This window comes from Bactrocera neohumeralis, chromosome 4 (genome assembly GCF_024586455.1).
Source record: "Bactrocera neohumeralis isolate Rockhampton chromosome 4, APGP_CSIRO_Bneo_wtdbg2-racon-allhic-juicebox.fasta_v2, whole genome shotgun sequence".
NCBI classification, from domain to species: Eukaryota; Metazoa; Arthropoda; class Insecta; order Diptera; family Tephritidae; genus Bactrocera; species Bactrocera neohumeralis.
This window is the reverse complement of record NC_065921.1, coordinates 23066136-23093490: the sequence shown is the minus strand read 5'-3', so window position 1 is coordinate 23093490 and position 27355 is coordinate 23066136. Positions and strand designations below refer to the sequence as shown.

Sequence of the window (27355 nt, the reverse complement as noted above, 5' to 3'; positions counted from 1 at the left end):
AGCGCAGGCATCCCCAAGTATGACTACTCCTCTTGGACCTAGCAGCTGAACTCCATGTGGTATCGCAAAGGACCAAAACTGGTCTATGCGTGGCGTATTGGCCTACCAGATTAACCTAGCCTAACCTAACCTAATAAGAAATTATTTCATAAAACAATTTTCATAAAAACTCTGTACTCATTCGAAAAAAGTGGCGAAATCGATTTTCACTACCTTTTTTTAGGCGAATTTTGCACCAGGAAAATCATTCCGTATACATAGAAAAAGGTCCGCATATTATTAGTGGATGCAGCATAATCTTCCAACCAAGCTCCTCAGGCTTCTGAGGAGTCATTATCGAAATGTGTGGTCTGGCGATATACTGCTAGAAAAATAGTGCTCAAGTACTGGCTGAATTGGTGGTAGGACAGGTTCGAAATAAGTCCTGGTTGGCGATCGTTTCCGTTTGATGTTTCGATTAGTGAAATGAATATATGGGAATGAACTTTTATTCCATAAATAATTGAGGAAACCAAAATTGCTTGTAGTTGGCTGTTATAGTGTCAGAACCATAAACAGTACTTTATCACTGCTATGTGCTCAAAAAAACTGAGCCAAGTAGTCAAAAACCTTTCTGAGAAGATCGCATGGCGTGATACAGATTACTAAAGCCATAAGTTGTAAAAATAATGGATTATTTTGTATAACATCTGATCTCAGATTACCAGGTTTATGTTCGGCAACGAAAAAAATTGTGGCTTTTGAATTGCGTCAAATCCTCGTGTCGTTCAGGGAACGCAATTGCATCTCCAAAAGTTGACCGTTTGATGCTTTGTTTAATTTTTTTCCTATTTTTTTGGACACAATGCCTGTAAATTTTGGCGACTCTTTGATTTCGAGAAATGGTCCAGTTAAATAGGTTTCCTGATCCTGTTATTTAACGCCTTTAGAGTATTTTCTCGGGGGATATGTTAAATCAAAGGTTTGCCAATCAAACAGTAATGCTCGAGGAGAACATTCAGCGCACTATGCTATAGCAGAAATTCCAGCCGAAATGCTTCACCTGGTCATCGAAAATTGGCGAACACAAGCGAAGTTAAACAAACGGAGCCGCAGTGGCCATTTGGCCGACGTTTGGTTCAAGTCATAAATGATATGAAACTTTCTGCATGGCAAAAACATAATAAGGAACTCATTTTGACCAAATTTGAGTGTTTTATTTCAGTCCCTTTACTCTTGTTGGTATGAAAATAGTTCCCTTTACTCTTGTTGGTATGAAATAGTTCCATAGAGGCACCGTCTAGATGAAATTTATCATAAAATGCTAACTTGCATCACTCCAACCAAAGAATAAATTTGATAAAATATGGAAACTCTGATGGGGATAGCATAACAGGTTATAAAAATATCTTTATATCGATTTTGTTCAGTTTGTATGGTGGCTATATGCTATAATGGTGCGAGGTGAAAAATTTATGCAAAGATTATAGTATTATCCTGGATAATAATCTATGTCAAATTGCACGAAGGTATCTTGTCAAAAAAGAAAGTTTTCCATTCAGTTTCTTGAGTTCCTGAAATTGCAGTTTGCGTGGCAAACTCTTCTATTCATATCGTAGGCTTGACAAATGGTTAGGGTCTTGGGGAGAAAAAGACTTGTGCAACTGGGGATAAGTTCGCATACTCGTATATACGGATAGGCATACAGAGGGACATAACTAAATCGACTCAGATGATAATTTTCTATATGTATACGTCTCTAGCGTTTTCTTCTGAGTGTTACAAACTTCATGACAAATTTAATACCATATAACCCACTCAGGGTAAAATTAAATATTTAACGATTCTGGAACTGAGAAATCTTAATGTGTTAAGTTAACAAATTTTGGCAAATTTTTTCCAGTTAGATACAGATTTCTTCAACCTAACACCGAAAAGGTTAGTTACACCAATTTATTTAAAATATTTATTATGTATTCTCTGTAGTTATCAATTCATTTCGGATTTTTTTATACTTCATATGATGATCAAAAACTGCATATGTTTGTATACAGATTTTTCACCCAATACAATTGACAATTCACAATACACAAACTTGTACAAGATGAGCAACAACAAAATTACAGGATATCTAACGCAAGGAAACTACTGTAAGAAAAACATAATAAAATCAGCAGATGATGGTCATTAGACCGAAAAGTAATTTCATTTATTTGCAAACTCGATTTGCTGCTTTGTGATGCTGTGTGTCTAAACTTACGTATGTATGTACATTTGTACAGCTACGAGCGAGTACTGAGCAAGGCACCCCTCGTATTTAACTGACGAATGAAAATGAACAACGCTAATGCTGAAGAATGTTAAAGAAAAAGGATACAGGCATCTCATAAGCGGACACCAAGGCAGGTTGGGAAATCGAGCGTAGAGTTGAAGTACATTTAAAGCTAAAGGGTATGAGCGGCCACTCAAGAAGACTACGCTTGAATGCGAAAAATCGAAAGTGAAAACAAAAATTAATGTTTTTTATAGCTTTTCTTCGACAAAATTTAACAGCTGAGCCGCCGCCAATAAGCATAAAAATACTCAAACGTTGAGCGAATGAAATGCCTAAAGCGCAAAATGGACTTTTTAGTAGGCGCAAAAATACTTTCGAAGCAAAACTATAAAAAGCATTGGACACCGAAAAACGTGTGGAAATTTCGAAAAAAAATCACAACCAACAGAAACAATCATTTTCACAAAACGCCAATAAAAGCACTGAAACAATGTTACCTTAAACGATTGCAGAAGCATCACGTTCAATGTCAGATCGAATGAGTATGGGTCCATTTGAGTGTCATGGCAGCTGCTAGTCGCCAACGATTACACGACGGTTGAGTCGTAAAAGCACAGCAAGACAACAAACTCACCTGTAATAATGTAAAAATACAATAAAATGTATTTTTGGCAATGCTACGCGTGGCGATGCTAAGCAGCTGTTGTGGCGCAGACTGGCAGGACGAAACCCAAATGGGGGCTTTCGCCGCTAGAATGGCTGAGCAAAGTTTTTGATGGGAATTTTCATGCACATTAACAAAGGCAAAGTTTGTCCGAACGCCAACACTCAACCAAACTGCTGTTCGATGGGGCGCTTCTTGTTTGGCGTTGCCGCTTTTTGGTGGACTTTTATTCGTTACATTTCAAAAATTTAAATGGCAATACAAAATGTACAAAATGTAAATGTAAAATGCGACTTTTATGCAACACTGAGTGAAATTTATGGCATTTTAAGAAGTGAAAGCCGTCATGGTGGCGTGTGCTTCGGTGCCTAACTACACTGTGAAGAAATTTTTGAGTTTAAGCTTTTAGTTGGTTTATTTTATTATTATAAAGAATATTTCAGAATTTCTTGTTTTTTATTATTTCTGAGGTTATGCTTTCATCACATATGTTAGCAAGATGACTTGTATCGGTTAAGTTAATCTGAGAGGCCAATAAGTCATGCACAGTCCAGATTTGGTCTTTCGCGATAACAGATGGATTTCAGTTGCTAGGTCCAAAAGGAGTAGTCATCCTTTAGAATGCCTGCACTTGCGCGAATTTTAACAGACTCTGCGGCTTCACTATACATACCTCCTCCAGTGAATCGTACCGTGGGGACCCCAGATGCTTACGCGTATCTTGCCAATGCAGGAAAAGTTTACAAGAGTTGCTCCATTGTTTCGTTGGTGCCTTGCTCTAGATATTTCCTGCAGTTTTCTCCATCTGTCGGCCCCATCCTGCTGCCGTGTATCGCCACTAGACCGTGACCAGTTAGAATGCCCATCACGTTCCTGCAGTCTCTTCGAAATCGTCGTATAGACAATACATGTGTTTCCCAATGTTGATCACGTTTTCGGAAGTTATCCGAACATTGTTCTTGGCAATCTTGTCCAAAGCCCTCGATGACTTTGCCTGGCACACACTTTGCCTGGCACACAGTAAAAGTGAGGTTGCTTACTTCTGGCAACGCTTTCCATTCCAACCCTACTTCCCAAGACCAAGTTAATGTCTTGATTGCTGCTTGGCTGTCTACGTAGATGTTGACTCTAGAATTGCTTGCGGGTACATTACAGGCCAGCTCTGCGACTTTCGTAATAGCAAAGACCTCAGCTTCAAATATACTGCAGAGATTCGGCAACTTAAGATGCTGCATTATGTCGAACTCTGGACAGTATACTCGTATTCCCGCACCAACTCCATCGACCATTTTCGAGCTATCCACATAGATATTTAGAATGTTGCGCGTAGCTAACATACCTTTACGCCGGCCATCTTTTTGTAGATTTACTTTGAATCTTCTTTCCCAGCTGAAAAGTGGAATCATGTAGGCGGTGTTTGCCCAACCGCCCTTATACACCGAGTTATGCCGATGGTTCTATATGTAAAGTCACTTGCAGCCAGTAGTCCTCCCATTGATTTTGCTGCGCAGTTTACAGCGAAGAGGTCTATTGTTGGCAGGTTTAGTACCAGTGAAATCTATTTTTTGAAACATGGGACATGGGTGATATTATGCTAACACTCACACTCACTAATAGCGATTATTACATAGCAGTATTGGAACATTTAAAGTGTTTTAAAAGTGTATGAATTTCTCAGTCCCACGAGACTTGAGACTTGCTCAAACCACTTCACCATAGTGACTAGAAATGATGAAATTTTGTGCATCAAATGACTTTATTTTAAATTTTATTGGACTTTCAAACATTTTCTCTCAGTATATGGCAGCTCAGCTGCGGCACCGCTGAACTAAACTATGTTGACGTTGGTGGATACGCGCAAAATTAAGCACAAAATGTTGCTTTTGTTGCCATTTGCTAAAAGGCCATTAAATGATTTTCGTTTATATTGTTTTTAGTTCATTGCTTTTGCTTTTTTGCTTTTGTTGTTTTTTTTTATTATTTCTTGGGCGCTGAGGGTAATGGGAATTTGCATGCAGCAGCGCGACTTTTTAACTGCCCAAAATGGTCTCATTGTTGCGTTTTAGTGACAGAGCTTTTATTTTGTATATGAGTTTCCTATAAAAGATACTCCTTAATATAATAGCATGATTATTTTTGATATTATTTGCCTTAAGAAGTGATAAAAAGCATCTTTTATGTAGCTGGAAATATAACGGTAATTACGCAGTTGGTGAAAATTGTTGCAAAAATGATAGGTTCAAAGGCGATTTGAGAATTTTTGAACTGCTAATGGTGTACTCAAAAAAATTTACATTAAGATATTATGTATTTGTCGTATTTTTAATAAAAATTTGAAGTTTTCTTAATATTATAATGTAACTTTGTTTAAAAGTTTGAAGACATCGAAGTGTTTTTTTTTGATTTTGTTAGGACTCTATACTTGATATATAGTACATATATGAGAAATTGAAATGATGATACTATAACAGTTCAAAGAGCTGATAGCATTATTTGGCTTATATGTATGATTGTTGGACTTCGCTATCCACCCAGACGGAGCCAATAGCTAAATATTTAAATTGGACGAACAGTTCCGAATGATATGTGTAGATGCCTTGAGGTTATGAAATGCCAAATAAAGAAGAAATAAACAATTTTGATATGTCGAAGAGTTCTCAAATTTCACCAAATGTTTTTAGAAATTGTTAACATCTTTATTTTATTATTTCACCTGAGCCATAAATGTAGCACATAAAATATAAGAGGTGTTCCATTTCCAGTTTCTCTACTTTTTTTAAGAAATAACACAGAAACTTCAAATTTTATGGGGAATGCTTAATATCATTGGAAAGGAGATTCTTTAGCATTGTTTTTTTAAGATTATCTCCTTAATATAATTATATGATTCCACCGGCCCACAAACCACACAAAACCGTTCTTTTTTCTGAACGAAATAGCAGCTCTTGAACCTCTTCAGGTTGTTCTTCGGCCAAAAATGTGGCAATTTTGCTTGTTATCATAACAAAATCAATTTTTGATCTAACTTGTAAAACGACCCTTCATCACTGTTTCTTTTTAAATAGAAAAACTTCGCCCGGAGCCATGTTTGGCGAATATGGAGGCTGGGACATCGTTATAGTATTGTCTTTGGTCAAGAATTCACGGACCAATTCAATGATCCATATATTTTAACAAATAAAAATCGCGAAGCCCATAGAAACTTATCTAACCATAGCGGTTACTACAGACATAGTACTCGTAAGCAGTGAATGCAGCTGAAATTTTTATTGTAATAAAGAGACTTCAGGGGCATGTACTTCAACATAATAAAATAACGTTGTTACCTGGACTCGCTGAAACCGTGAAATTTTAATTTTAAAATAGGTTTTTGAACACACCACATAGCTTACATTGAACATTTACCACAACAAAGTATATGTTACAAAAATAATGTGACTACGTCTACTTTTAGACTCCGTCAATCATTATAGTACCTCAAGTTTCATATTTCTGATTTGTCTGGAATTGCACTTAAAAATTTATTAGCAATTTTACTCAATAAAACTTCCAGCAGCTGTTTTCCTCTTTATGCAATTTAATATGAATATTTCCAAGTGCGCTAAATGTAAAGAGTCACCGTGATGACAATATTATACATTTCTATTTCTTTTTTCAAAGCTTAAGAGAAGCTGGTGGTATCGTCATATTTAAGGTTAGTCCTTACTTCCTTAACTTATTACATCATAGTTAATTTGTACTTTTTATATACATTTTCAACATATACTTTTTTCTGGTTTTATGAGTTCACAACAAATGACATTTCTATTCGCACAGCGACTAATTTGATTTGCTACTGACCGAGCATTATGCTCACACAAAAAGAAGATAAACAAAATAGAGTAAGAGGGAGTTGAATTCGGGCGGAAAAATGCATTAAAGATGATTGAAAAAATCAAGAAAAGTCGTTAATTTTAGTTGATTCGAAGCTATGATACCCTTTGCAAATAGAAAATATTTCTTACAAGAACTTGAACCGATTCAAAAAATTATTCGAAGATTGTAGCGGTTGCTAAATTTCGTAAATATATCTTGTCAATTGAAAAAGTTTTCCATAGAAGCCCTTGATTCAGTTCCTTCAGTTTGTATTCTAGATATATGTTATAGTAATCTGGTAGGTATAATTTCTTCAGAACAGAGAAAATATTCCATGCTAGATTTTTTGAAGATTTCTCGTCAAATAAAAAAGTTTTCCATACAAGCACTTAATTCAGATCGTTCAGTTTTTATAGCCTTATAGTATTGTGATTCGATGTCTGTGTTGCCGGCAAATGAGCAGCTTCTCGGAGAGAAAAGGAAGTGTGGGAAATTTCAGGTTGATATATGAAAATATGAGAGATGGGTTCCCGTCTATATAGACGGGCGGATAAACCGAGAAAATAACATGGCTAAAGTGACTCAGCTTCATCATTTATATATAATTTTATATGGTCTATGACATTTATTTCTTGGTGTAACAAACTTCGTATCAAACTTAATATACCCTATTCAGAGTGAGGATTGCTATGTATATTTTGGGATCGAAAATGCTTTGTTCCGAAATAAAAACTTTGTAGGTTTGTCCAAGCGTTAGACAATCATAACTAACATATATTGAAGATATTAAGATTTGGAACGTTTATTTATTTGTTGGACTAGTTGAGAGATCAAATGAAATTAAATGAACCCTTGGCTATAGTATAGAGATTTATTGTTAGTTTTTTCTAAGTAAAATAAGCCTAAACTAAGCATAATGATACTCAAATGAAAAGATGAACGGTACTTAAGGATCCCAACATGGTGAAAATGATATAACATGTGGAGAAAATATTGGAAATTAGTCCAATTCTTAAATAAGAATGTTTCGGTTCTTAAGGATGTTTCAGTGAACTTTGTTCCAGAGCTACTTAAGCCTCATAAGCAAAAAGCGTAATCAAAAATGTAAGTAATTGATTTTAGCATAAATAAACGGTAACTTAGAAAGAAGATGTTCCCATATTTTCTATATTTATCATTATAGCTTTTATAGAAATTGATGCCTTGAACAAAATCAAATTACCTTTTATTAAGCATCTTGAACGTGGGTATAACCACAGCCCTTATTGTATACGTAAGAACGAGGTTCTCTGAAAAGAAATGCGAAGGGCTCGTTAATAAATTTACGAAAAAAAGTAGAAGAAATATGATGTGAAAAATGCGAATAAACAAAGAAGTAATCGTGCAATAATAAATAAAAGCCAACTCAACTGTCAAATTTAATGAAACTCATTCTAAATATACTTTATTAGTTTGTTGGCTTGTGCGTTTTGCCCAGAAAATAGTAAGTGAATGCAAGTTGTCTGCTTAAGGACTCACATTTAATCAACTATGACTGCGCTTTAACTACTAACGGGTGTATTCACAATGGAAATTGATGGTAATGCGGTGAAGTAGACAATGAAAGAGAAGGAATAAGCAAAATATGGTAACATAAAGGTTTAAAAAAAATTAAATACTAAATTAAAGAAGCTGTTTTTTTTTTCAAAAATTGTCTTAAATATGTGAATAATTTGGGATCAATAACGAAACATTGTCTTGTAATTGCTTTCAGTTTGAGGACAGATAGGTACTAATTTTTCGGGTTCTTCATAATATCTGCAAGTCTGTAATGTTTTTTTAAGTCTGTGGAATTACATAATTAAAATTAAAATAGGTAAAGTTCTAAAAAATATAATAAACGAACTAACTCAGCTTTAAAAACACTACACAAAAAGAAAACTGCTAATAGAGACTTTTGTAGTTTACACTTGATGCTTTTTTTATGAACAAAACTGGGCTTCGTTAAGAATTAATCAATTAGTAGAATCCTCTGTGTAATTCTAATTGCGGGATTCTATAAGCTGAATAGAGTATATTAAATTTACCAGTTAGTTTGTAAGACTCATATAAGCATGATGTGATGAGTCGATTTAGCCATGTTAGTCTGTCCTTCAGTTTTTGAACTATCGATGTGATATTTCGAACACGCCCTTTTCTCCCTAAGAAGCTGCTCATTTGTCAAATCTGACCACTATGTCATCGTCATACAAACTGACCGATCAAACTCACATCGTTGGATGGAAAACTTTTATTTGCCAAGGTGTCTTCACGAAATTTGGCATATACGAGTACTATTGTGAAAGGAATCTTTTGTATTTGTTAAGGGTTTTATAGGTTCGGTGCAATCGAGGCTTGCGTTTTTTCTTGTCATTAAGTTAAGATTGGCCGAGTGGCCGCCATTTACATTCAAGTACGTGTTTAATTTATCCGGGTATTTATTTTTTCATATTTGTGACAAAAAAGCATCCGGAAATTCTAACTAAATTCCCTAGGCAAATGATATGCATTGTGCTAAGTTGGTACGACAACACGAAATATCTCCTGTCATCAAATGATCAATCGTCGCACTAGCGACTTTACTCTCACGTCACTGTTGATAGTTATAACTTTGAAGTCGTAGATAAGTTCACTTATCTTGGAATCAGTATTAACACCAACAAAAACGTCACCCTCGAAAGCCAATGTAGAGTAACTCTTGCTAACATCTGATATTACGGACTGAGTAGGCAATTGAGAAGTAAGGTCCTCTCTCGATGAACAAAGATAAAACTCTACAAGTCACTTATCATCTCCGTCCTGCAATATGGTGCAGAGGCCTGGACGCCAACGTTTTTTTGAGAGAATCGTTCTACGGTAGATTTATGGTCCTTAATGGCGACGGCGAAAAAGCATTCGATGAGCTGTATGAGATATACGACGACATTGACATAGTTCAGCAATTTAAGAGACAACTGCTAGATAGTAGTGATGTGATGGTATGCTGCCGGTGGCACATTTGCATACAGAGAGATGTATTACGGAAGACTTACTAATTAAGGAAGGGAAAGCGATGGACATTTTTCTAAAGGAAGGTTATCTGAGTAATTTAACTATTTTGGGTACATATTTCTAAGGTCACAAAATGATATCTAATAATTAAATGTACTATATATGAAATACAAAATTTCTTTATTAAAGCTCAGTCCTCGTGTTGGAAATCTTAACGCGTCCTTCCAGGAAGAATATTTATTAATCTAACCTTGTGTCATGTCTACTCAATCATCAAACACTTTATATTCCAACCGCATCGCCGTATCTATTGACATAACTTTCAAACATTTCCATGCAAACAAGTCACAAATACGATTATGTGTATGTATAGTAGGTATCTCCGTATATGTGCATGTGTATTAGAAGTCCTTTGCAATCGGTGGAACTGATTGTCGATTGCCTTTTACCTTTGTGTTCAACAACTTGACATTCCGAACCGACTGTCAACGATGTAAACAACTTCAAAATGTAACGTTTATTGAATTGGTAAATCGTTGGAGGAAAAACGGTAAATGGGCGCACAATGTTGTCGACCAAATTAATGAAAGCATTTGCACAAATTAATTTCGTAAAGGATTAACAGTACACACACATGCACATACATGCATACATATATAGTGATGAAGGACAAAGAAAGCGGATGTGAGATGTGCTCATTAGCATAACATGGCTAAGCAACCGCATGTAGACACGGGCTTCAAAGCAACCTCACACACACACACACACACAAACAAGCAGCAGGCAAATAAACAAATTCCTGCATGCACAAACACAAGCGAGCAATCAGCTATGAAGGCAAGGAGTTGGAGGCCAAACAAATGAAAGACACAAGGCAATAAATATATTCATATGTAAAGTTGGATGTGTATGTGTGTGTGTGTTGGTGCAAATGTATTTATTGATGCTGCTATTTGCGTACCGAATTGAAATTTACGTAAATTAGCATTAATTAATCAAAGCAGCAAATGAATGTGAACTGAGAAATTTCAAAATTGCAAACCGACTCCTTCCAGCACCTCAGGATATTTACATTTGTCTACAAATAAACGTAAATACATATGCACATGTGTGAGTATTTACCTGTGGTGCAGCATTGATGCTCCAAATCAACAAACACTAAACAACAGCAACATTGAGCACAAACACAAACGCATAAAGCCAAAGCGCCAACTGAAACAGATTGGGTGTGTGCACTGAAGCTTATTGCTGCCACACACACACAGGTGGATTGCATTGGCAAGTCTCCCGGCCTCATGTCAAATGTGAAGAGCAGCAATAAACGTTTGAAGTAGCATTTGGTAGTGCCAAGCAGCTCCATTGATTGCCAAATGAACCAGAGCAAGGTGAAATGAGCGATACGCAGAGCAGCAATAGGTGGACTGTAACGCCGGTCAAAGGTGCGTTAAGAAGTTAATACAATAGTGAATAGGATGAAGGATAAAGGACTAAGATTGTTAGGGTGGAGTACAGAGTGTGATAAAATTTTATTTCTTTATACATATTAACTCAGTTTCATGTTATGGCTACTAACCTCAGTTTGCCTTAAGTTTAAGTATAACATAATCCGTGCTTTACACAAGTCAAATTTAATGAGGCTAAATTATGTTGCAGTGACTTTTGAAATTAACTTAGTTCACAACACGAAAGTTACTGTCATAGAGATAGCATTAGATCTACAGCTCCGCAGCGTAGCCTTGACTTACTGACTGTACGCTCAATACTAATGAAGGAATGTCTACTTACTGACTACTTACTTCTTGACATGAAATTGTGGAAGTAGATATAAAGTTTTACCGTAGATTAGTCATAGCATTTGTGATCCTCGAAATTTGAAGGACAAGCTTTTTTGTTCATAACACAAATTTGACTTAATCAGGTGGCCAATTTGGGCTGAAAAGATTCGTCACAAAATATTTTTAAAAGAAAAAGCTGGTACTATAATCAGTAGGACTGATTGTTTGAAACCCGTACATAACAAAAGTCTGTCCACATGCTCAAATATTATTTTACTAAAATCTTAAAGGTTCTCATTAAAGTCGAGGTTTGATACTGCAAATACTCATACTCTTTTTAAACCTCTCCAACGAAGTAGAGGTCGTCCTTTCCCTCTGCTCTTACTATACGTTAGTGAATCGGATAGGCTTACAGTTGGAATGATCTCTTCCATTCGGACAACATGACCCAGCCAGCGTAGCCGCTGTCTCTTGATTCGCTGAACTATTGTCGATGTCGTCGTACATCTCGTACAACTCATCGTTCCATCGACTGCGTATTTGCCGTTGCCAATGCGCAACAGACCATAAATATTCCGCAGAACCTTTCTTTCGAACACTCTTAAGGCCGACTGATCAGATGATGTCATAGTCCATGCTCCTCACTAAATAGCAGGATGGGAATAATGAGTGACTTGTAGAGTTTGGTTGTTGTTCGTCGAGGGAGGACTTTACTTCTCAATTGCCTACTCAATCCGAAGTAGTACCTGTTGGCAAGAGTTATTCTGCGTTGGATCTCGAGGCTTGTTGCTATTAGTACTAGTTCCAAGATAGACGAAATTATCTACGACTTCGAAATTATGACTGTCAACAGTGACGTGGGAGCCTAATCGCGAGCGCAACGACCGTTTATTTGATGACAGGAGATATTTTGTCTTGCCTCGTTCACTACCAAACCCATTTGGTTCGCTTCCTTATCCAGTCTGGATAAAGCAGAACTAACGACGCGATAGTTGAGACCAATGATATTAATATCATCGACGTACACCAGCAGTGTACATTCTTATGGAAGATGGTTCCTTCGCTATTTAAGTCTGCAGCTCGTTTTATTTCCTCCAGCAATAGATTGAAGAGGTTAGACGATAGAAAATCTTGCTTGGTACCGAACGGCTCGAAGAGGTCCTTCTTGATTCTGATGGAGCTTTTGGTGTTGCTCAACGTTTGTTTATACAGCTTTGCGGGGATACCAAGTACAGACACAGCAGCATAGAGGTAATTCCTATTCTTCGAAGGCGGTCTTAATATCAACGAACGTGTGTCGATCTTCCCTTTGATAGGTCTTTTCCAAGATTTGGCGCATAGTGAAAATCTGGTCGATAATAGATTTTCCAGGTCTAAAGTCACATTCTTTTACTCACTATGCTCAATAAGACCTTATTTCCAATCTTAAGGTGGCTTATTTCATGGTAATTGGCGCAGATTGTGGAGTCCATCTTTTGTGCAGAGTACACTTAGGTTCCAATCATGCGACCGTAAATCGCAAAGAAGCGCATGCATCGACTTGGTCAACTCTTCGCCGCCGTATATGAATAGCGCGGTCGTCAAATCCAGGGACCCTGCCATTTTGCTGTTCTTCCTTATCACATAAGGAAAATACTTTGAAATAAATGAAGTAAAGTGGTATTTGTATTTGTTTTTGCTGAGATATCCCATAAACTGCTCAAAAACAACAGAGTAGAGTATATTAATCGTCTTTTTAGTTTTCTTCTTTCAGAAGTAATGGACATCAAATTAAAGTGGTAATTTATGATTGTTTTGCAGAATTCAAAATTAATATGTAAATATACGTTTTACATATATGTATATTGTTTCCATATAGGTGAAAGTCTAATAGAAATCGAAACATAAACATTTATGAAATTCCCACATCAGAGCATCAATCATAATCGACGAGTCTCCCAAATCTGCATTCCGAACTTTTCTTAAGTTTTTCCATTATTATTATTGTTTCAATTTGTAAGCGCTAATTCAATAATTTTTATTATGTTCAGACCAAAGTGGCATTTTATTTGACATGAAGTCGCAAGTATGTTACATGCTTCAAAATGAAGACACCATTTCTCATTCCTGCGGCAAAGTCGTGGAAAAGTTTGCAAATTTCAATAAGGAACACGGCCAATTCCTCTAGACAATTGCCGAATTGCCTGTGTCAGCCCGAATTGTATGCGGTGATGTGTTAACACAAGTAAGTAAATGCACTCAAATGTTTGCTGATTTTATTTCGCGTGCCGCAGATGCCAGGCAGGCAAGTTTTGCACGCTGCCACCAACACACCACCATCGCCGCTGCAATCACCAATATAACCAATTTACCAAAGCCACCACTGTCACTGAAGAAAGTTACGCACACATGCACACAACCGCGTTTATTTGTATGTCTTGGCGCATTACTGAATTACTACGTAAAAGAAACTTTCAAAACTCCATCGAGTCAATGCCGAAGGACCAAGTTTACGCAACACCATACCGAGATGCCTAAAACACCTTCCTTACGCCTTGCTGGCGCTCGGTAGAAACTTGAAATATATTTTGAAAAACCTCAAATATATTTATGTGGCAACAACAATATGCCGGCAGTCACCTTTTCGGCGGCCAAAACCGATTGTGTCAACTGTGTAGGCAAATAAAATTTGAAACGCAGACACTAAATCCACAAAGTCCAATTGAAAAGTTTTCGTGCAAGTAAAAAGCGAAACGTACGAGTTGGTACGAGCAAAAGTTGACGTTCAGGAAATTATTGCCTGCGGCCCACTGGCGCACGTAACGTTAGGAAGCAAGTAAGCAGGTGACGGCCGCTTGTCCTTCGAACGAACGCCTGGTGGCATTTCGCCGGCGAGAAGCAATTAAATTTCTTAATCGTCGCGGAAACTGGACGCATCAATGAGTTTCTTCAGTTATAACCTCATATTTTCTTTAGATGTTTGTGTATATTTGTATGTGTGTGTGTGTAAACTTAAAAGTGTGGTCACAGCTGGTTGGAAGCATTTGTCATTGCTTTATTGCTGTTTTTGTGGCAAATGAAATATATATATTGCTTAAACGAAATTGCGAAAATTTTTGAAATATGCAAATCTCGGCGGTGAAATTTATTGAAATTCGCTATTTGCATAATCGTCTAGAAGCATAGGACATGTTTACATAATTTTATTAAAAAATCGTAGGATAAAGCATCTGCAGACAGAGAGCAAAGCACGCTGCTGGGAAGAAATTAATTAAAAAAATTTGCTTGGAGATTTTGTTTATTAAAAATTATTTCTTGAAATATTATTTGAAGCAAAATATGTCTCAACCGCACATTTCCAAAACACTGAAGCAAAGTTTTTTTTGACTGCAATAAGAAAAGTGCTCTAATAACCCACTCAGATTAATAAACCCACAAGAAAATCAGAGAAATTGGAACAAGACAAGCTGTTCCTATATATAAATATATAGCTATAAACTGAGGTAAAGGTCCTTGGATCCATGTTTGCAAATAGGGATCACATCGCTTCACTAGCACCCAGCAGTATATTTGACTTTATCAATATGTTGGGCTAGGTGAGTCTTTGCGATTTAGGAGAGGGCACAATACACCTAAGGTCGCGAGACAACCCTCGTCTATGTATCTAATCTAATCTGATATATTGAGGACGTAGTTCGAATTCTTAAAACGCTCAGATTCCAATTATCTCGAGATATTTATATCACCATTTCTTGCGTCATACTTCGTACTGTTTAAGGGAGTGATACGAATATGAGATGCATAGGAGAATTTTCTTTTCCATGTGATATTTGCGACAGAGAATATTGTTCAGATAACTTTGCGAATTCTATCGGAGGATCCGTATAAAACATAATATTATTCAAGTGAAAGATGAGACAAAGCATGCGGCCAGCCGTCTCGTAACTCGTGAACGCTACGGGCATGTTATTGTATTTGACCTTGTTAACGAACTCGGAGAAAAGAAGATCCATGAGGACTTTTCATTCCACTGTAGAGAAGAGTGGGCAAATGGTTCTGTTATCGATAGTTTCAACAGTGAAATCTAGTACATATTCACCAACGGATCAAAAAATGAACTAGGAACCGGAGTGGGCTTCTTCTGTAGTAATCCATACGCAGAAGATAGCTTCAAACTAAATGACTACAATTAATTTTTTCATCCGAAAATTGTTACCATAACAGAATGCGAAAAGTGGAATTCTGCTTTAACTAGCAAGCCCATAAATCTTCTAGAGGAGAATCAAGCGAAAATGAGGGAAACCAATTACTAAGCCTGACTGCGTTATTGTGTACAAGCAATAACTATAATCTCAGTAGACAACTCGGTGAATATCATCTCGATACCCAGTGATGAGGAATAGAAAAAAAGGATAAAACATACGAGTTAACCTGTTAGGGGCAGCTGAGAACACAATTCTGCTAAACTGCTCCAAATGTTTCAGTTCCTTCAAGGTTTGTTTGAAGTAATGGACACTAAAGGAACAAGCCTTGGACCACTAGCAACACAAAGCAAAGGCAGTATTAATGGTGGATAGATCAAAAACGGCTACTTCCGGGTAAAAGGAAACTGATATTATTGTAGGGCACAGACATCCTTTAAAATCGTAACTTCAATTGTATAAATGGATATGGATTCGGTGGAATGCAAAGAATGCAAAGCATGCGCGGAGGGTTATGAGACGCTGGAACGCAACCCTTGCGTATGTTCAGCCTTTAATAAGATGAAATAACTCCACCAATACACTCCACGGCTCCTAATTCTCTAACTTAAGAGACTTTAGACAATTGAGGTGTTTTTTTTTTTTTTAATCAAATCCACTAAGTTTCTGGATAAGGCTTAAATTGGTTGCCATCGAGCAGCACAATGGCTCTAATAATGGCCTAACTGCCGCCGCCTGCTATCTAGCGCTCCTAAGCTTCCCTTTCGACAAATCAACCAAGATCGTTCTTAGCCCAGAGGTCTATGAAGAGTAGTTGTTGCCACACTTGTATTGACTTAAGCCAAGACCATTTGGGACAGATATTAAAAATATGACCTAGTGTTTCTGACCAACTTCACCCTGATGCTGAAAACATTAATTCTTACTGATTTGATTAAAATCATAAATCGGTCCATAGTATTTCCTCTACGTTGACATACAATCAGCACAGAACTAACAATCATTTTTTAATAATTTTCTTATATAATTGCATTCCTTCTTAACTTTACATAGCCAAATTGATGAGCAAACTTAAACAAATCGTTAACTGCTGCATGTCGAATAAGAAATCACAACAACAACCACTATCTGCAGCTGATGGAAAAATTATAACTCAATCTGCGGATAGTTTTGGGCGTGTGCAGAGCGAAAAGTTGCAGGCAAAACGCTGCAGAACAAATTTAATTAAAATGAAATTCAATTTGCATTGTAAATTAGCAAAAAGTAGCAAGAAAAAAGAAGCGCCATCAAATTTGAAATTTTTCAAGAAGTTACCATTTATATGCCGACATGACAGGCGGAATGGGAGAGCTAATTTTTTAGCGCTGTGTGTGGTTGTAGCATGTTGGCAGCATAACTGTCAATTGGCGAACGGGCTAGCGGCTCTCTAAAGTGGTGGTGGGCTTTCGAAGGGCTAACTCGTTGACCCCACAACACAAACGTCAGCGATTGCCTTTTAGCTACGCGTCATTGCTTGAATATTTTCACTGTGTTTTCTTTGCCCTACTATTAGCCGAAATGAAATGAATTTTCGCAGATTTTATTGCTTATTTGTTAAATGGTTTGAAAAATTTAATCAAGCGTGTCTTTTGATATTCACGCAATGTAAAGGAAACGGAATTGGCGAAGATTAAGAAATGGCGATGGCATGCTTGAAAATTCATTTCGTGTTGTTTAACTGTATATATGCTTGTATATGTATGTATATGTGTATGGAAGTGTTATTCCTTTCACTTTCGCTGCTGTGAATTTGTTATTTTCACCATTTCCTGTGCTTCACGGGTTATGTGTTGGATTATGGCGACAAAATTCCATTTTAATTTCACCTGCTTTACACACACACGCACCCAAAATGAAAGCAACAACGAGAAGTTACAAGATCTGTTAGGTACTAAAGGGTGATCCAAGTAGAGGTACTTTTTTCAATAGCCTTTCTTTGACAGATCACAGATATTGTTTTGCATTTCATCACGAAAAGACTTACGCCTGAACAACGTTTACAAATCGTATAACTTTATTACGAAAATTCACGTTCCGTAAAGAATGTGTTTCGTGCGTTTCGCTCTACTTATGGTCAACATAATCGGTCCATTGAGTGTACTATTCGCAACACCATCATCCATCTTGAGATCCAGCATTCAATATTGGATAATATTCGACCGAATAAACCACGTCTAGCAAGCAGTGAAGAAAATATATCAGCCGTAACTAAAAGTGTACACGAAGACCAAGGAGGGTCGATTCGGCGCCATTCAAATCAACTCGGACTGACGTATGGAACGATTTGGCGCATTTTACGTCGAGAATTGGCAGCGTACAAAATACAGCTTGTGCAGGAACTGAAGCCGCTCGACCTTCCCAAGCGACATCGTTTCGCTCTCTGGGCTCTTGAAAAGTTCCAAGAAGATCCAATGTTTTGGGGCCAAATTTCGTTCAGGGATGAGGCCCATTTCTGGCTCAATGGGTATGTAAACAAGCAAAATTGCCGCATTTGGTACAAAGAGCAACATGTAGAGATTCAATAGCTGCCATTTCATTCAGAAAAAACAACGGTTTCGTGTGGTTTATGGGATCATTGGTCCATATTTCTTCAAAAGTGATGCCATAAGAACGTGATTTGCTTTCAACAAGACAGCGCCACTTCCCATCTATCGCATGAATCAATGGATTTATTGAGAGAACACTTCGGCGAACAAATAATTTCACGTATTGGGCTAGTCGATTAGCCAACAAGATCATGTGATACAATACCGTTAGACTTTTTTGTCTGGGGGTATGTAAAGTCAATCGTGACAATCTTGGTTTCGATGGAGGCCTTGGAACAAAACACGGCGTGTATCATTCGCCAGTTACCAGTCGAATTGCTCGAATGAGTCATCAAAAATTGTACTCAACGGATGGACCATCTGAGACGTAGCAGTGGCCAACATTTGAAAGAGATAATCTTAAAAAATAAATGCCAAAGAATTTTCTTTCGAATGATAATTCTCCATTAAATTTGAAGTTTCTGTGTTTCCTCTTTAAAAAAATAGGGAACCTTTAAATGGATCACCCTTTATATCTACAACAACAACTGCTATGTAGTAATAACTATTAACCCAGTACACAATTTACAAGAACCAACACGTTTGACAGCCCCCCACCCCTTCAAAATAAAAATGTAAGGGCGCGTAAACCACACACCCATCGAAAATTATTATATTTTCTTTATGAATTAATAAAAGCGCACGGCAATTGCAAAAACATTTTCTCAAGCTGACTCTACGACTACAATTATATTCTTTTTCTCAGAAGAACACGCGCCACGCAGCGACAGGCAAATTCTGCGATATGCAACATTTTGAGTGAACTTATTAAATTTTTTACAACATATTTAACAGGAATTTTCACTTTATATGCAAACATATGAAACGCTATAAACAAAATTTAATGACAACAATGTGGGTAAGTGTTGCAACAACACACACACACAAGCGCTCATATGTACACCTTGATTTTGTTTTTCATTGTCGGTGCCATGGCGCCTGATGGCTGAGAAAATTGGCACAAGATGTCATCGAACGCCCCACTGCTTGGCTCGCTTTTCTATTATATAATATTTTTCATACCAAGTATCCTTCCATACATACATACACATACTGCTGAATCTACTTCGCTTGGCTGACTGCTTTGAAGGTGTTGTGAAGTATGCGCATAAGCAAGTAGTCAACATTGTGTGTATTAGTAAAATATTCAGTGATGCTTAGTTTAGGCACAAGGGAAAAAATTAGTCAACTTTTTGTATGCTTTTTGGGTACCAAATGTTTTTTCGATAACAAAGACAGTTCGATAATAGCAACGATAAGTGAGTATTTGCCTAAATTTATTTGCTACTACTTTCTTGATGTATCTGAGACAGTAGACGTTCCCACAAGTTTTAAGTCATCTTGAGTTGACTGATCGATTATTACAAAAAGTATTTTCGATTGTGAAGATATACTATATGTGGAGGTTTGCCATGATTGCCGAAGCGGTCTGAGCTGAGTCTGATATCATAGTAATCACTCTCTTGAAATATTGATATTGTTATATCTGATCAAAACAGGTCCGGACTGTCAAAATGAGTAACATTTCTACGAACTTAAATACAATTCTTTAATATCGTATTCAAATAGGCTGCTTTTGAGAGATTACGAGCATGACAAAGCTTAATCTAATTTTCTATGCATTCCTTTTAAGGGGTTACATGGGTTTACGAGTCTTAAAAAATCTATTTTTTTGTTGTCTTATTAAATTCTACATCGCTAAAATATTGTCCAAACCTTTTAAGTTAATCCGAATAATAGTTTTGGAGATGCAGCCTTGAGAACTTGTGCGCTCGAGGTCAGCTGTATTATCACTTAAAATTGAAACGGGTTTTTCTCGTAGCTGTGTTTTTGAAGTCGGTTGGCAAGATTTCTAGAGAACTACTCAATGATTCTTCATGAAATTTTACACTGGTCTTTCAGATACAATTGTTAAATACTTGGACGAAGGGCTGTTTTCGATTACAACTATTTGAAAAAAAGTCGGGAAATTTTCACTGAAATATTAACTTTTTTGCAAAAATTGTCTGCCAAAAATTCAATTTTCATTTTCTTTTCCCAAGTTTTAAGTTAAGGTTTCAACTAAAACACGTATTTTTCACTATAGATGATCCTAAAATGTGTTATCTTGCCAACGCGGGCCCAACTTTTTCCCGTGGGATCACCGGAAGGTCGTCGCCATGGCCGAGATTAAAATATGTTTTTCCAAAAATTTCAGAATTTCTTAGTTTATGACAATAAACAATTTTAATGAAATATTTAATTTTTATATGAGAAAAAAACTGTTAAAAAAAGTTTTTTTTTACCCGAGGAAACTCACATAATCCTTTAAGTATCGGCTGGGATGGCTGTCAGTACCTATAGGGAAAGGCTATTAACGGCTTCAGTGTACTAATGGCGTGTTCCACGAAACGCATTTTTCAGTTTCGAAAATTGATGAAAAGTCACAGTGGGTTCAATCTAGTGAATACGGTAGCTGAACGATAACTATTGTTTCGTGTTTATCCAAAAAGTAAGTCACAATCATGCTTGAATATGACGTCGCACCACCGTGACGAAAAATCCAAGAATTTTATACTCATGCATCCCGTTGTTTAAGTTGAACTGCTACTTATAGACGCCTCAAAACAGACAAGTAGTATTCTTTATTACACTTTAAGAATTAATCAAAGAAAACGATAAGCAGCACTTGATTTTTGGGTCATTGGAACGGTTTGTTTTTTAGAGAACCACATTGTTGGACAGTTTTCACCTCATATTCTCGTCCATAAATTTTACCACGTGTAATGTTGTTATTGTTAATGAATGTTGGGTCCTCAGCTATGTTTTCAAGCATCTCTTTTGCGCCCTCTACTTGTCGTAGTTTTTGTAAATGATTCAGGTGTCACATTTACAAATGTCATACTCAAAACGTTAAACAAAATGTTTCAAGTCAAACCATATGAGGTCTTCAGAGGTACTTCTGTTATTTCTTTGAAGCCAAGATAAGAGTTTTCAAGCAATTTTTTTTTATAAACTAAACTTTTTCGCTGTTATCTTCATTAACAGGGCATTTGCATTAGACAAGTTTTCGATGGTTTCCCGACATTTGTTGAATACTTTGAGCCACTCAAATACTTGTGTTCGTGATAAAGTAGACTACCCAAAACACTTCTCATAAACTTTTCAACGTCTCACCAAATTTAAGCGAAGTCTTTATTCTATTTATTTTTCCATTGTAAAAATTACAGAACAAACCTTTCGCGTAGTAAACAAACAAAAACGCAATCTAGGAAACATTTTCGGATCTGTTTGTCGCGCTGTTTAAAATGAGCCATCCGAGCAAAATTTGGTCTTGAAATTATTAAAGAAGTAAGTGCCTTATAATAACCTAATAACTTAATGAGTTATAACATTGTACGACTTTCAAAAAATTGATTTTTTGACTTAAAATATTATTCAATTGAATGGAAATAAATTCTGAACAATTTATTGAACCATTTCTTTTACAAGACAGCTACTTATTTATTTTACTAAATTGTCTTATGTAAATTAGAATCACAAATATAGAGATTTTATTAGCTTTCTCTAAAATAAAAGTTTCAAGTTTACAGTTTTTTTCGAAGACTCTGGACTGGCCGAATTTAAACTTGAATTTTGTTTAAGAAAGTTAAGGTCGATGAAACTTATATTAAGGTAAGCACGGTAGTCAACGAAACGTTCTCCCAAAAAGTTACCTTGCATATATTATACTATCAATTTCATTTGGCTGCAGCCGACTGCTTATGCATATTTATTCCCTTAAATGGAGACACCTGCTGGTGAAAATTAGAAAAATAATATCGTTTAGAATAGGATGAAAACAAGAAAAAACAAGCTGAACAAAATACAATATTCGCCAAGCGAGAAAAATATAAACGTAAATGTGTTTATTAAATATGAAATGGAGGTATGAAAGGCTGTCAAATTAGCTTTTGCCCTCATTTCGCTGCGAGGGAAAGTGAGCGACAAATAATAAAACAACAGGTGTGCACAAATCAGGCGCAACGAATGTGTTTTGTCGTCTTATTAAATTTTTTCCACGCTTTCTTATTTTATTTTAACATATTTTCCAGGTTTATGCTTTCTTATATCTTATGTAAATGTAGGTGAAGAAGAAAATCGGCACTGGAATCGTGTGTACAGCTATTAAATATAAAATGTGGGCTCTTTCGGCCAAAATGGAAAAAATACATTAGAATTTTGCTTTACACTGATGATGAGGTGGTAGCAGACATAGACAGCAGGAATATTACAATATATGTATATTACATAGGTTGAAAAGTCTTGGGCTTAACTGAGCGATCTTCACAAAAAATAACTTCTATAATTTTCGTTGTAACGCTATTCGCACAAATGATAGAGACAGTAACGTCAACTTTTTTTCATTTGTATAATGCAGTACAAGTGCGATCTCCATATTGCGGATCAGGCATCGAACGTAACCTATTTACCTCGAACAATAAATTAAATATAATACTGTGCGTTATTGGATTGACTGGACGTCGATATCAAAGTTAGACCCCAATATCTTTTCAGCCCAGTAATATCAATAAGAATTGTAATACTTTGTTCATAATTTTAAAATTCCTTATTTATTCTTCAAAATCTATGTCGACCCTCTCAAAGTAATCCCACTCGGCCCCAATACACTTGTGCCAACGTTAATTCCAATCCTCGAAACAGTTGTTAAAGTCAATTTCAGGAATAGCCTTAAATGTCCGTAGCGATTCACATTTAATGTCCTCAATTGACTCGGAGCTAAAACAGGCACACGGGGCTAAATCAGGCAAATACGGTTATTGCGATACGATATTGGTTGAAAAACTCACGAAGATCAATATAGTACGCGACGGTGCGTTATCGTGGTACAAAAATGAAGAGTTGTCGGTCCACAATTCCGGGATCTTTTACAAATAGCTTCGCGCAAAGGACACATAATACTCAAATAGTATTAACTGTTGACAGTTTGGATGGTCGGAAGGTATTCGGCTTGGTTCACCCTTGCCACGATATTCGGCTGATTGATCGTCTATTTCCGAGTCGTTAACATAGACTCAAGACTCATCGCCAGTTATAATACGTTTTATGACATACTGGTAGTCGGAAAGCATTGTTTCACAGACGTTAACGCGAACTTAGTGACTTTCACTTTTCTTAGGCAATTTGGGCCCTTTTTCAAAATGGTTTTCACTAATCCTTCCGATAATCCAACGATGCCAGTAAGGCCTCTAACTGTTAATCGTCGTACAAATTTCTTTAATTTATTGACGAGTTGATCAACGCGTTCTCGACCCTCTTTGAATAATTTGTACGAATCAAAAACACTTGCTCACGACACCGAATCACCGAAGGACTTTTTCCGAATTTATTGAAATTTTTTTGTTAAATAAATTCACCTTGACGAATGGGATTTTGCGCGAAAGTTAAATTAAAATGTCTTTCCATTTTTTGCCCACACTGAATTTCAGGTAATAAGTGATTTTGTATTCGCTAATGCCAACTCTGTGCTAGACTATATGTTTTATATGTCTCTATATTGTGCTAAATTAGTGGACTATAATATTTACGTTTTTAGTTATTATATTTTCAGGGGATTGGTAAATTGTAAGGAGGAAATCAAAAATTTGTATTTAATAAAAATGGTATATATAAATTTCCACGAAGTTTGTGGCAATCAGATGGAAACATCAAAACCAAGTTCCCCTGCTGAAATATACTTGAAGTAGTCTCTAAGCTTTACAGTAGTCGTTCTTAAATTTTGATTAGGTCTTTTTCTCTCCATCTCCATTCTCTCAGTTGTCGGAACCGCTGATATCGAACTATCTTAGCATAAAGCTGCCATACAAATTGAACAATCAAAATCATGCTTTTGTTTGAAAATTTTTTGATATTGTAGTATCAGTGCATATTGTCTTGTTGTATATATCTCAGTTTAAGTACGCTACCTTTCTCTCTATGAAATCATTTCATAAAGTAATCGCCTTAAGAAACCTAACCAGCAGAAGAGCCAGTTATGTATATGAAGGTCTTCGTAAAGTTAGTGCTGATGATCTAAAATTTTTTATATCCAGCTCCCATCTGAATAACTATTCACAGAAACCAATGCGTAGACGACGGAAGAAATAAAAGCGGAGCATCCCCTGAAATTGAGATCTAAAACTCGCACTAGTTTAGTTGTTGTTATGAATATGTACTATACCGTCTAGAAATCGCATCTTGATATTTCGTAAATACAATAAAAACTGGTTCCGGGGCAATGAACTGCGCTTAACACTACAAATTGACTAATAAACAGAATTTTAAATTTAATATTAAATATTTGGTGTATTTGTTATTATTGTTGATATTAGTCACATCATCAACAGTATTAATTACACCTTTACCCACACATTCACAAACTATGGTATACTTCCTTTTGATAATTAATGACAATGCTTAAGCAAATAAGTATATTTAAATGAAGTGCTTTCATGTTTATATATACATATATAATTGTCAAAGGACGTTTATGTTATTTACTTAAGTACACATATCAAAGAAAATTTTGGTTTAAATATACTTATGTACATAGAAGATGCAAATAAATTGTGTAACATGCCTATGTACTTCAACTAAATTTTGTTACAAAAACACAAAGCTATTGATGCCAGAGGCAACCAAATGGAAAAAAATAAATATTGCTACTACTATAATATATGTATGTATGTATGTACATATAGCAACATAATTATATGAGTATGTGGCAACATAGACCGTTAAACGCTCATTTACTTACACGTGTGAGAGAATGGTTGTACCCTTGCAGCACCAATAACCACACACACTCAGAAAGCACAGCTCCGTGTGTGTTTGTAATCTCATTGGCATTCACACCACAAGCCACAGTTAGCTAACGGCAGTTGCCTGCTGCTAAGCAAATCCTTAAGCACTTATAAGGCAACTTTTTACAATCAATTACCGCCGATCCTAGTCGGTGTTGCAAAAACATTTAAGATGCAACACCATCAACACTCGAGATGTCAATCAATGAGCTTGAGCTCTTAATACTACACATATACTTACATAAGTATGTATGTATATGCCCCAAGAGTGTTGTGCACCTATGTAAACACTTAACTGTAAATACACAAGTCTACTCTTACCGTTAGTTGTGTCGGTGCATTAATTTTCTCACACACACATACATACATACATATATGCATATGTAAAAGTAAGTGGATATATGCACATGAGTAACTGTTGTCCTGAAATCACACGTGTTTAGCTGTCAGCTGGCGAACAAATTGAATTACATATGTATGTTGTAGGTAAGTATGTCGGCGTATGGCAAATAGAAGATTGTACTCAAACGGCTGTGGCATTAAGCTTTTATTGACTCCTAAGATGGTGCCTGCAATGTCACTGATAAGACTAAATGATTATGCCAAATTTGATTTGATTCGATTTGCGCTTCAATCAACTAGACATTACACAACAACAACAATAGAAAACAAATAAATTCAACAACAAAATCATTAACGCGCATTATTCGAGTTTTGCGCAAATTTGACTTAGACAAATGACTCTAATGCTCGCTTTGATCCGAGTCAATTCTGCAGAAAAATCAACTGCAGCTGTTCAAAATATATTCCTCTCCCACGCATTTGATTTAAATACTTATAAGCTCCATATGTGTAGGAGCGGTTGTATAGTAAATGGCGATGTTAAGAAATATTGCTAAGATTTTTGGGTGCGAATTTGACGAAGTGAATTGAGTTGGAAAATATTTGAAACAATAACTGTTTGATTTCAATTGGGTATATCATATGAAAAATAATACTTTCGTGGTGGAATCTTGCATCAGCTTATAAAAGTTGAAAATTATGTATATTTGTTCCAATAAAATATGTATGTCATTTTAAAAACATTTCTTCACTAAAACAAAGCATTTTGCGTTCTTCTATATAAAGTACCATACGTCTTTGAATGAAAGAGAATTTTTCGAGTTTGTTTAAATTCGATAGGTGGCGCTCGAGTGTATAAATATACATGTGGGGAACACACATAACGAAAATATAAATTTTAGAACTTTTAAAAAGCGTAAGTGTCGAGAAGCGTATGTAAAGAAGCGGATTTCCTCATTCATATTCTTTATTCATTGAAGAAGGTTCTCTTTAGAATAATTGGAATTCTCTGATTTAAATCAAATAGAAAACGGGTTTGTGCGATAAATTCTTGTCATTTTGAAGGTAACACCAATAACACCACTCTCATAAAAATCATTGTCCCTGTTGGCAACGAAAACTACTCTTCCACCAGCAACATTATTGGTGGAATTTTTGAACATGATTGTTTTCGCCAGACGTTGACTGAAATGACAAATTTTGTTTCATTGACATCAAAATTACTGGAACGGAATTGACAAAACCAAAATTTATTTTTATAAAGGGTGATTTATTTCGACGTTCCCTACTTTTTTTAAAGAATGGTGAATGTTTTTTTTTAGTACGAAAGAACATTCTTTGGAATTAATTTTTTGAAGATAATCTCTTTCATATGTTGGCCGTGGCTACGTCTCAGGTGGTCAATCAGTCGAGTCTAATTTTTGATGATTCGTTCAGGCATCTCGACTGGTAATTGACGAATGACAAGCGTGATGTTTTGCTGCAAGACCTGAATGGAGGCGGGATTGTCTAAAACGTGAAATTATCTGCTCACCGAAGTGTTCTCTCAATAAATACATTGATTGATGCGATTGATGTGTGGGAAGTGGCGCCGTCAAATGTCGCCAAGATTATGAGCTTGGTTAGCATGGCGCGATAACGATCGCCACTGACAGTTATGTTCTCACCGGCATCATTTTTGAAGAATTATGGCCCAATGATTAAACCGGCTCACAAACCGTTGTTTTTTCTAGATGATATGGCAGCTCTCGAATCTCTTCAGATTACTCTTTGTGCCAAGTGCGTAAATTTTGCTTATTTAAATACACATTGGACCAGAAATGGGCCCAA

The 27355-nt window shown here is 36.2% G+C and overlaps 1 protein-coding gene across 3 annotated transcripts in view; it reads right to left on the bottom strand.

Annotated features, from left to right (window-relative positions):
* The window catches only part of LOC126757507 (gamma-1-syntrophin), a 150227-nt gene extending 129213 nt beyond the window's left edge, over positions 1-21014 (bottom strand). For 2 of the 3 annotated variants that reach the window (XM_050471478.1, XM_050471476.1), the window contains exons 1-2: positions 20648-21014; positions 7996-8062 (exon numbers count right to left, since the gene is read on the bottom strand). The gene's annotated coding sequence lies outside the window, so the exon portion shown is untranslated. The remainder of the gene's footprint in view (positions 1-7995; positions 8063-20647) is intronic. The other variant, XM_050471477.1, reaches the window with a different exon arrangement.
* Between the last annotated feature and the right edge of the window lie 6341 nt (positions 21015-27355).